This window comes from Cervus elaphus, chromosome 13, assembly GCF_910594005.1.
Source record: "Cervus elaphus chromosome 13, mCerEla1.1, whole genome shotgun sequence".
Lineage (NCBI taxonomy): Eukaryota > Metazoa > Chordata > Mammalia > Artiodactyla > Cervidae > Cervus > Cervus elaphus.
In genome coordinates, this window is record NC_057827.1 from 26,319,518 (window position 1) to 26,332,116 (window position 12,599).

General features: G+C 40.9%; 1 protein-coding gene across 15 annotated transcripts in view; it reads right to left on the bottom strand.

Moving 5' to 3' along the window:
* Positions 1–12,599, bottom strand: part of CPEB1 (cytoplasmic polyadenylation element binding protein 1) — a 108,887-nt gene that overhangs the window by 27,148 nt on the left and 69,140 nt on the right. The window lies entirely within an intron of this gene.

Sequence of the window (12,599 nt, forward strand, 5' to 3'; positions counted from 1 at the left end):
CCACTTCCCATCTGCCAACGTACTCCCCTGTATGCGTCTCTTCCAACATGACCTCCAGTTACAAGGCCTCGTCCTTAGACAGGAGGGTACAGTGAGGGTCCCAGCCACATGGCAGGCAGGCTGCTCACACTGAGACCAGGGACCCTGCTCACTCCGCCATGCTACAGCGACGAGCAACCAGACACAGGAAGCATGCCCACCTCGGACCACCCCGGACAGGGTACAAGGTGGGCAGAGTGGGCACTACTGCTGTTAGCCACAGGAACGGCTGGCCACAGCCTCCAGAGTGTCCCTTTCTGTCCACAGGCGCTCAGGCACAGCTGAGAAGGGGAGAACGGCCAGTCTGTGGGAGGGACTCCTCCTCTTGGAGGGTTGTTTTTTTTTTTTTTAAAAAGAGCTTTGCTGCTGTGTCATCCATCCACGTTATTCCTGTCTGGCTGTAGATACTCTGCCTGCTCCAAACCTGTGTCTGTCAAAACCTCTTCACCACTGCACAGGCTGAGCAAGAACCCACCCATGCTGGTGCTGCCCCCACCCCAGACCACTCCCCCAGCAGCTTCTCTGTCCACCCTTCCCCCAAGCTTATGATATACTTTAAAAATAATCCATATATAATAGTTATAAAAACACAATGCTTCCTTTAAAAACATCCACATGTAAGTACCCATTCCCCCTTACAAACTCTCTGTATGGTCCCTTCCACCACACTGTGAGCACACCCACATCTAGAAGCAATCATTTCTCCCATCCCCGGCTAAAATCAGGGCCTTTGTGTTTATGGGGACTCCATGCCACAGGCAGAGAGAATCTAGCCATCAACTATGCTCTTGCTACCCAAAGTCTAGCATGGCCGACCAACAAAATCAGTATCACCAGAATCTTGTTATACAGCCTCTCAGCCCCCACCTAAGACTTATGGAATTGAACTACATCTTAATAAGATTCCCAGTTTATGTTAATTCACATAAAAGTCTGAGTAGCAGTGGTCTATACAACTACCACAAACTTCCAAACCCAAGCAGAAAGACTCCAGTCCTGAGCAGCAGGTTCATCAAAGGTCAGTTCACTTCAGTTGCTCAGTCATGTCCAACTCTTTGTGACCCCATGAATCGCAGCACGCCAGGCCTCCCTGTTCATCACCAACTCCCAGAATTTACTCAAACTCATGTCCATTGAGTCGGTGATGCCATCCAACCATCTCATCCTCTGTTGTCCCCTTTTCCTCCTGCCCTCGATCTTTCCCAGCATCAGGGTCTTTTCAAATGCGTGACCACTAAAGGTCACTTAGGAACAAATGGCTGCAAGCGGTCCCGGAGCTTGGCGGTCCCAGTACAGCATACCTCTCCTTTTACTACCAGCACTCCCACTGACACATCACCTATACCTTCATCCAGACATTCTCCATCCCACTGTTTCTTTCAGATAAAGGCTTGCACTACCATTGTAGAATTCCTTCACTAGTTCCTCCAATTAACAGAAGACATACCTGTTAAACCTTTAGTGTGGTAGGCTAGGAAAAATTAAGTGGCTTTAAAAGTTTTATAGATCTTGCTTTACTCACAAGATCTGCCATTTCGTGATCTCAGTCAAGTTACTAAACCTTTCTGAGCATCTTTCACCTGTAAAGTGGCAACAGCAGCTACCTCTCAGGTGTTTTGTTGAGGATTACACACAGAGTTTGGTACAGTGTCTGGCACAAAGTATTGTATTGGTATTTTGCTTTCAGTAGGTGACCATATAATTTATCATCCAAACCAAGGCACTTCTGAGAGAGAAAGGGGGCAAATATTAATAACCCTACCAATGCAGCAAGTTCAAACAGACACTGTCCTAGGTGGACTGGCAGGCATGATTCAGTCTTATCTGTGGCCATTTGAGTTCAGAAACATTTTACCCCCAAAGCCTCTTTTCTAATGATCCCAGCTCTCCAAATTTACCCACTGTGCTCTACCCCTTTGCTCTGTATTGACAGAAAGTCTGAGAAGCAAACTGTCAACATGGGCGAATGCTCAGTAAGCTGAAAGGTGTGAAATTCAAAGGCTGATTTTACTGAGGAAAGCCTGTCTTTGCTTCTCAAACTCACATCTGATGCTGGGCAGGAACTTGACCTCTTTTATTGGAGGATATTCCTTGTAATCTTTAGCCAAGCACACACCAGACACTCCGAAGATACTAAAAGCTTGGAACCAGCATGTGATGAGGTGAGACTACTTCTAAGGCAATCTTTGAACAAAGACTCTCAGCTTAAACACTTTCTATATCAACCCTAACCCTGCAAGTTTCCATATCAATACCTACACAACATTTATGATTAAGTTTCTTGATTTGGTTCAGAATTTTAAAATGATCTCCCTTTGAAAATATGTTACTTTCTTCATAATCGCCCAAATTTCTTAGCAACTGAAAAACTCAAGTAAACTGACCCAAAGTCCAAAGTTTGTCACAGTCTAGAACAGAATGACTGCTGAGGAGATCAAAATGCAGAGGTGACCCAAGGACTCTAATTCTAGGGCTGAGAGTTGTATGCATGCAGGCATGCTCAGTCTTATCCAACTCTCTGCAACCCCATGGACTGTAGCCCACCAGGCTCCTCTGTCCATGGAATTCTCCAGGCAAGAACACAGGTGGGTTGCCATTTCCTCTTCCAGGGGATCTTCCTGACAGAGGGATCAAACCTGGGTCTCCTTGCATTGGCAGGCAGCTTCTTTACCACTGAACCTCCTGGGAAGCCCTCCAGAGGAGTACAGCCTCACCTCTAATCTTTTCAATCCTCAGTCTAAGAACCTGTCTGTCCGCTGATGACTCCTCTGTCAACAAGACTTGGCATGACATTGCTCATGGTCCTCTGCAACTATCATTCTTGAGTATCTGGCAACTAAGGAGGTGAAACAAGGAGAGAAGAGTGATTTCAGGCCTCCATTTATGAAACCATTAGGCAGGTTCCATAGTATAAGGTCCATGGTGCTTGCAAGAAGTCAACTGAGGCCCCCAGGATACACAAGCTGGCTTCACAGAGCAGATGCCGCATGAGCTGATCCTAGGGGAAAGAGGATCTAGTTCAGATGAGTTAACAGGAGAGAAGGTAAGCAAGGTTTGTTTGGGCCAACCAAGCCAGGAAGAACTGAGGCAGGAAAATGAAACTGATTTCATCAATGAAACAGATGCTCAGGAGTGTAGTGAACTGTCTCTTTACACTGTTAAACAATAATTAATGTGGTAAAGGGCTCAGGATGAACCAGAGATCAGAGCTAGGGAAGCGGTCAAGGGTATATGGGATGAAAGGAAGGAGGAGGAAGACAGCATAAAAGCAGATGGATGAGGAGGGAAGAGAAGGGGTTGGGGGCAGAGAAATATGTTAAATGACTTAACAGACTACAAAGCTGCATCTACATCATAACTGTAACTATGTGAAAATGTTGTTTGTTGACAGATGTTGTTAAGGGAACACAGCTTAATGTGTGAGGGTAGCAGGCCACTCATGGATTTATCCTCCTTTAGTCATTGTACAAACAGTATCACCAAAGTGGTGTTCTCCTTTCTTTTTCCTTTTTAGACTTTCGACAAGCACACTATTACAGTCTATACAGCAACCATACTTGAACTCTTTTTTTTTTTTATTTTTTATTTTTATTTTATTTTTTTTTTTTTTTGAACTCTTTTACAAAATCTCAGCTTCACCTCCAAATCCTGTCCCTGGGAACAGGCGAGAAGGACGCTCCATCACTGGTCCCCATTAGATTTCTTCTAAATAACTGACTTTACAGTAAGCTGAGGTTACTTAAATCAATGCTTTCTGTTCTTAAAAGTTTTTTTAAAGCTCATAAAGTGGCATTTCTAAGAATGTATTTGTAAAAAGACCATTTGAAAGACTATCCCCCAACCCTGCCACTTCTGCCAAATCAGGAAAACAGAAACGATTCTGTAAATCCATTTTGGTAACCTGAAGTGAAAGAGCCACCATGCAAGAAGTCAGACACCTGTCAATACCATGTCAACCACTGCGTGCACTGGGGCCCTTGACCACTCACGCCAGGAAGACTGCATGTTCCCCTAAAGCAGTGCTTCTCAGACTTTCAAGGGCATAGGGATGACTTGGGAATCGACAACACTGACCCTGCCTCAGTAGGTGTGGGTTGGGCCCTGGAATCTGTGTTCTTAACCTACTCCCAAGTGATGCCTACACTACTCACGTGCTGACCACACTTTGAGCAGTGCGAGTTTAAAATGGTCTTCCTACCCTATTCTCTCTCTTCCAGGTAATTCACCTCATTCTTACTCAACACCCCTCCTCACAGTGTTCATTCTCCCCAACAGTGCCCTGACCAGTTTCCCGCTGCCTCTCTCATCAAAGCCTATCTTCAGGCTGCAGCTTACTTATTAATCTTTCCTCACACTCACCATCAAACTTTAAAGGCTAAACTTGAGTCAATCACAATTCCCTGGAAGTTCACACTCTAAGAGACAATGTGCTGTTAACCTGAGTGTTAATTATAGTAGTTCAGAAGATAGAGAACGCATGATGCACAGATGCTCAAGGAAACCTTCCCTGTAATTTCGGCTTCACCCTAAGTCACATCACAGATCAAGGTACGAGAGAAGCTAGGTTCACTTTGTACTTCTGACCACAAAAGTACAATCATTGGCTTATTTTAGTCTTGACCCCACTAATAATCTTCCAATGAATTCTGCAATTTATTTCAAAACAATTTCTATAATGTTTCTGGAAATAAATACTAACAATGTTTAAATTTTAAAATGGCATACACCATGTTCACAAAGTGGAAAGTTCAATACTATTAAAAAGCTAATTCCTACCAAACTGATTCATATATTCAATGAAACCCCAATAATATACATGCCTTCAGGTTATTCAGGGGGGAGGGCTTTTTAAACAAATGGTGCTTGAACAACCAAATATCGCTGAGGGGTAGGAAATGAACCTTGATCTCCAACTCACACCATATATAAACATTAGTATGAATCAGAGAGATCTAAAAGTTTTAACTTCTTAAAACTTCTCTAAGAAAATGTAGACTATCTTTGTGAGCTTGGGTGGGGGGATGCATAACAAGGTTTCTTACGGAGAACACAGAAAGCAATCATCATCAGAGAAAGTTTTGATACACAGGACTTATGTCTGCTTAAAAATGTCTGCTCATCAAGACACCATTAAGAAAATAATTATGCAAGCTACGAAATGGTAGAAAACATCTGCAACCATACCTAACAAATAGCTAGTATCTAGAGTATATAAGAAATCTTAACAACTCAAAAAAACTTTTTAAAAAGCACACTTAAGAAGAGCACAGAATCCTCAGAAAGGCATTTCACACACAGACATACAACTGGACAGTACGCACCTGAAAACCTGCTCAGCATTATTAGTCATCAAATGCAGATTTAACCACAATGAGACACTACTGCATACTCACCAGATGCTAAAATTAAAAGACTGCTCCAGTTTGCCAACATTTGGTGTTGCCAATCAGAACTTCCATACATTATTGTATGATGGTTCAATCGCTTTTAGAAAAGCTCTGCTGATGTTTTATACAACTAAACATATACAATTCTATGACCCAGCGATTCTACTCCAAGGTATTCAACCAAAAAGAATGAAAGAGTATGTCTACAAGGAGACCTGCACATGAATAGTGACAGAAGCTTTATGCTTGATCACCAAAACCTGCAAAGAGCTCAAGTGACCATTAACAGGAAAATAAAATGTGGTGTTTATACATATATGCTAGAATATTTCTCAGCAATAAAAAGGAATAGACTATTGATGCATGCAACAACAGCCTTCCCAGGTGGTTCAGTGGTAAAGAACCGCCTGCCAATACAGGAGATGTGGGTTCAATCCCTGCGTTGGGAAGATGCCCTGGAGGAGGAGATGGAATCCACTCCAGTATTCTTGCCTGGAAAATCCCATGGACAGAGGAGCCTGGCAAGTTACATTCAATGGGGTCACAAAGTGTCAGAAGAAACTGCAACTAAAACAAGATGCAACAACAGAGATGAATCTCACTACCCTGAGTGAAAAAAACCTTATGTAAAAGTACCTACGGATTATGATTCCACTTCTTTGAAGTTCTAGAAGAAGCAAAGCTAATAAACAGTGAAACAAGGTGGTTGCCTCCAAGGGAGAAAAGTGGGAGCCAATTGGGAAATGGGATGAGGAAACTTTCTGAGGTGACAGCAATGTACATTTTGTGGGGAGTTTCATCCACACATTCGTCAGAATGCACCTAATGACACATATTCTTCTTCAAGTCTTGTGCGTTTCCCTGTTTATTAATTTTACCTCCAAGAACCTCTAAACAAATACTGAACATTCGAGTCAACATGCATACTCAAGTATCAGGAGTAAATTACACCCATGTCCCCGATTCACTTTGAAATGCATCATAAAAGGAGATGGACTGATAAATGGCTGTGTGACTGCACATGTCACTCAGTCACGTCTGACTCTTTGCGACCCCATGAACTGTAGCCCCCCAGGGTCCTCGGCCATGGGGTTCTCCAGGCAAGAATACTGGAGTAGGTTGCCATTTCCTCCTCTAGGAGATCCTCCCAACCCAAGGATCAAATCAGTGTCTCTTACGTCTCCTGCACTGGCAGACAGGCTCTTTACCACTAGCGCCACCTGGGCTACAATAAATGGTTAGAGGGATATATAAGGATACTTAATAAATGATTAGGGGGATATATAAACAGACATGTCATAAAGCAAATACGACAAAATGTTCATTGTAGGATCTAGGTGCTAAGTATTATGGGTGCTCACTTCACGACTTATTCATCTTTTCTGTATGCATGAAAATGTTCACAATAAAATGGTGGGGGGGGGTAAAGTTACTTTTTCTGACAAAAAGCAAATCTGAATGAAGTAATTGGTCTGATGGTAAGAACCAATTTCATTAAATCAGATTTTACAGTTGACATCTTCCATAAGCAGAACAAGTTAAAATCTATAGACCCAAGGTTTTGACAAAACATAAAAACATAATTAAAGCAAGTGATAAGATAGAAAGCATTTTAAGGGAATTCCCTAGCAGTCCAATGGTTAGGACTCCATGTTTTCACTGCTGAGGGCCTGGGTTCAAATGCTGGTTGGGGAATTAAGATTCTGTAAGCTGCACATTACAGCCAAAAAAAATTTTTTTTGTTTTAAAATACTGTATTTGTAAAGGTGTATTTTAAATTTAACAATATTTTAATCTTCTCAATCCTTTAAGTAATCTGAGTTAAACAGGGTCTCTAAGTGAAAAAATAACAATAGTCATTTGAAATCTCCATTAAGCATTTTTGGTATACTTTCCCCAAACTGAGAAATTCAATGACCGATGTCTCAAGTAACAAATCTTTTTACAAGTTAGATGGTTTCCAATTCCTTCAATAAATATGAAGGAGTGAATGGAACTGTCAGCAAGTAAATGACTAAAAATAGATAGACAACTAATTTTTTGCATATAAGTTAAGCAGTTCAAACAGTTGAGTGACATTGCTCTAACAATGCTTTCATGTCCCCTCTACTTATTTATGTGAACAAGTTTGCTCAATAGGGCACAGATCTATAAAAAACAGAAAATAGGAATGTATTTGGTGTTGAAATCCTGAGTCATTCTGGCAATGAGTCATCCAAAATTACATGAGTTATAAAAATGCCTCATTTATCTCATTAAGAAGCAGTTCCAATAAATAATTACTAAAGAAAATTTTTATCAAAAATTTTAACCTTTAGATTGTCTTAATCAATTGTCCTAGCCATCAATGGCCACAGCAATCCAAAACACTTATAAGCCTTTCAGTCACAGGAAATAATTTAAAATTTCAATTTATGTACTGCTTTTGTTGCAGAGAAGTATAACATGGGATCAACAGAAGACTGTTGATTTCATTATATGTAACATTTCATTAGTATAAAATTCTGTGGGAGAAGTAGACTAGAAATACAAATAAAGGAGAAAAGGAATAATGAGAAATTCTCTATGATTAAAGAGCTAATTTACAGGTTTCTAAACATAGTAAGTATAAAAATCTCTACAAATTTTGATTCCACTAGATACCTTTTTCCAATGAAAATACAGATACAAAGTTAAACGTGCAAGGTGTACATTGTATTTTTTAAACTTTTTTATTTAAACATTTTAACCATTTTGAAGTGTATTATTTAGAGGCATTAAGTACATTCACGTTTTTATGCACCTATTACCACTAACCATTGTCAGAACTTTTTCATATCAAAATAAAACTCTATACCCATCAAACACTAACTCCCCACTAACCCTTCCAGAGTGCCTGATAACCATCTTCTGTCTCTAAACTCAACTATTCCAGGTACCTCCAAGAAGTGGAGTCATGCAGTATTTGTCCTTTATGTCTGGCTTATTTCACTTAGCAGAATATCAAGAGTTTATCCATATTGCAGCATGTATCAAAATTTCCTTCCCTTTTAAGGAGGAATAATTTTCCATTGGATGTATATACCACATTTTGTTTATCCATTCGTCTGTCCATGGACATCTGGGTTAGTTCCTTCCACATTTGGCTACTGTGAACAGTGCTGCTATGAATATCAGTGTACAAACAAACAGGTTTTTCCATCCTTGAGTTCACTTCTTTTACATATACATACTTAGAAGTGGAACTCCTGGATCATATGGTAATTCTATGTTTATTTTTTTTTTAGGAACCACCATACTATTTACCACAACAGCTATACCATTTTGCATTCTGCAAAAGCACAAGTGTTTCAATTTCTCTACATCCTTACCACTTACTATTTTCTGGTTTGGCTTTTTTTTGGCAGGGCGGGGCGGGGTGGGTGATGAGAACCAGATCTCATTGAGGGATACATTGTTTTTTTAAATTGGATATATACAAGCAAGTATTCAAAGACTGCTGCTGCCTAGTCTATGATTCCCCAAAGATGATGCTTTTAAAATTCTGCTACACCCCAGGCTTTTGTTGAACTGTTTTTCTTCCTATACCATCCAAGTGGTCCTAACAGCAAATGCCACCTTTCTTGCTGGTTTCTGCATCATTCAATACAGTGATGATCCACAGGTGGGCATCTGAGTCAACCTGGGTTATAGTAACCCGTCCCTGTGACTACAAGAGTCCACTCCTAGTATGGGCACAGCTCAAGACAAGCTGAGACTCCTTCCCTAAGGTTTTTCTAACTGGGTACTGGAAAGGGAGAAGCATTTCCTGACCTCATGATGCCAAAAGATGTGAATGGAGCCCCTTCCTCAGTTAACACAAAACTGTGGAGAGGGCGAAAATGAAACTCAGAGAGAGGCAACAAAGAAACAGAATCTCGACAAAACATCTTCCTATTCTGTGAGCTTCATACCAACAGCCTCCCAACACATCCCACATTCTGCTCAAGTTAATTCTAATTAGGCGTGTGATCATTTGCAAATTAAGACTGTTCTGTGTAATTCAAGCCCCTCAACAAGGACTGACCAAACAAGTAATTGCTACAGGCAGGTTGAGAATCTCTGGACAAAAGTCCCTGATGGCCTGTCAGCAGCAAAGGAGCTGGAAGACCACCCGGTTAAATCTTTTTTCCCCCCTTTCTTTCTTTTTTAACTAGTGAGCAAACAAGGCTCAGACAAGGCCAAAGTGCCAAAGCTGCTAAGTGGCAGAGGTGGGATCATAATGCAGGGACCAACCTACCTTCCTGCCTCATCCCTACTCTGGGCACTTTCTCAGACTCAGGTCTACACTCACATATGCCCCAGCTCAGACTTGCTTTATCAGTAAATTATTTTCTGAAAACAAAGAATTCTAACCAACTTCAGTAGAGTTGGTTTCTTTGAGCGGATTCAGACAAACAAGCCAGCCACAGTGGAAACCTGAGTACTCGTGCCTTTCCCCTACATGCTATGTGCTTTTTCTCTCATGCATTCTCTAGCCACCTTTCAAATCTGGCACTCCTACCATCATTAAATTACTAATGGATTCTGTTCTCACCAGTTAGATCCCCATGGAGCTTTGTCCTAAACCCATCCCATCCTACCAGGAGTTCAACTCTTAACACTAGCTCCTCCCTATTCTTATTATCCTTGCCCCAATCACCTACTTATCCAGTAAAATGTCAACTTCACACTTTGGTGTTTCCAAGATTCCACTGCCATGTACATACACAGTTTTTGAAGTTGACAATTTAATTTCTTCCTGGTGAAGAACAAAAAAGAAGACTGATGACTGAAGTCTAGCTCCACCTAATTTATGGCTTCTGGTATGGAGTTTCTGAAGTAGAATGTTTTCAAGACTCCAGTCCAGAGTCCTGGAATACAACATGCTGTCCATGTGGTATCCGCTACACTAGTTTTATGTTACACTAAAATATAGTATAACCTAATTAGGCTTCCCTGGTGGCTCAGATGGTAAAGAATTTGCCAGCAGTGGAGGAGATGCAGGAGCTGCAGGTTCAATCCCTGAGTTGGGAAGATCCCCTGGAGAAGGAAATAGCAACCCACTCCAGTATTCTTGCCTGGAGAATCCCATGGACAGAGGAGCCTGGTGGGCTACAGTCCATGGGGATGGAAAGAGTTGGACACGACTGAGTGACTAACATCTGAACACAATGAACTGTTACTTTCCCTGATGCTATGCTGGTTCAAATTTGGGGTTTGTAGAAGTTCCTTGAACATTATACCATATTGGAGACCTCTTACAGGGCCAAACAATAATACTGTTTTTCAGTTGCTCGGTTGTGTCCGACTTTTTGCAGCCCCATGGACTGCAGCACACCAGACTTCCCTGTCCTTCACTATCTCCTGCAGTTTGCTCAAATTCATATCCATTGAGTCGGTGATGCCATCCAACCATTTCATCCTCTGTCGTCCCCTTCTCCTGCCTTCGATCTTTTCCAGCATCAGGGTCTTTTCCAAATGAGTCAGTTCTTTGCATAAGGTGGCCAAAGTATTAGAGATTCAGCATCAGTTCTTCCAATGAATATTAAGGGTTCATTTCCTTTAGGATTGACTGGTTTGATCTCCTTGCTGTCCAAGGGACTCTCAAGAGTGGCCAAAGCACAGGAGCATCGGCTTCTAGAGAATATAAAAGCTAGTGATTTTAAAAGGACAGTGTGGGACTTCCCTGGTGGTCCAGTGGTTAAGACTCCACACTTTCAACACAGAGGGCACGGGTTTGATCCCTGGTCAGAGAAGTAAGATCTCACATGCCCTATGCTGTGCTTAGTCGCATCTGACTCTTAGTGACCCCATGGACTGCAGCCTGCCAGACTCCTCTGTCCATGGGGATTCTCCAGGCAAGAATACTGGAGTGGGTTGCCATTCCCTCCTTCAGGGATCTTTCCAACCCAGGGATTGAACCCAGGTCTCCCGAATTGCAGGTGGATTCTTTACCATCTGTGGGAAAAAAAAAAGTAAGAAGAATTGGGTGTTTCAAGTAAGAGAGCAAACTGGTACATTTCTGAAGGGCAACCTAACATGTGCACTTAAATGCTTTAAAAATAGCTATTTGATGAAAAGATTTTGCTTTTAGAGATTTATCCTATGTCCAAATAATCACAGATATAGGCAAATGTACTTCTACTAGTCTTTAAAGTAGACACCTATTTAAGTAAACTATCTCTAACAATTTGAAATTCTTAACTTTTTGTACTATGAACCATTTGGCAATGTGCTGAAACCTACAAACAGATATATGCAACCTTGAAAAAGAAAGTTAATGACACAGAAAGATAAAAGGAAATTAGATTTGCACTCTAAAGAGGCAAATTACTATATAGTACGTTCAGAAAGCTTTCTCTTTAATATGTTTTAAAAATATTAGAGAGAGGTACTAAAATGGTAACAGTAGTTGTAACTGGATAGTAGGATTACATATGAGTTTTTTCCTTCTAATATACGTTTTCTTCAAAAATTTTACAGTGAACATATTACTATAGCCAGAAAAAAGTGTAAGTTATTAAGAAGGGTAAGGCAACTCAAACTTAATATCCCCAAAATCAATTTGAAAAATTAAAAATTTCTATATAGAAGTCTATACTGAGACTTCAAATTTAATGTTAGAAGTTCAACGACAATATCAATTAGGATTAAAATCCTATTCAACTAGACTAAACCACAGAATATTAAAAACAGAAGAGACTTTGGAGTCTACTTAGTCTAAGCCCCTTATTTCACAGTAGAAACACCCTATCTAGAACCTATTCCAGAAGCCTCAATCCTTGACCTCTACACTTTCCCTCTTCCCCTTAAACTGTACTCATTTCTTCTTCAGTCAAAAAGATGAAAAAAACATCTACATTCAGAAACTGGAAAGCACACACTAAAATGGTATTAATTCTACCTGTGATCAAGACATAACCAAGCCTTAGGGTTTTCGTGGCAAAGCCCTGATATTCCAGCAGGTGGGGATGGTACTACAAAGAACAAGCCTCTCAGAAATTAAACACTACATTCCCTACTTAATGAGAAAAGGAGCAGCCTGTGGAAAGTCTCTAGAACAATCACACAAGATGTATCTTTTCATGGCCTGAGTCTTAAGGTTGGCCCCCTCCTACTTTCCACTGCAGCGCTTCCACCTTTGTACTTCTCAAGTCCAAGTGCTGTTCTGCC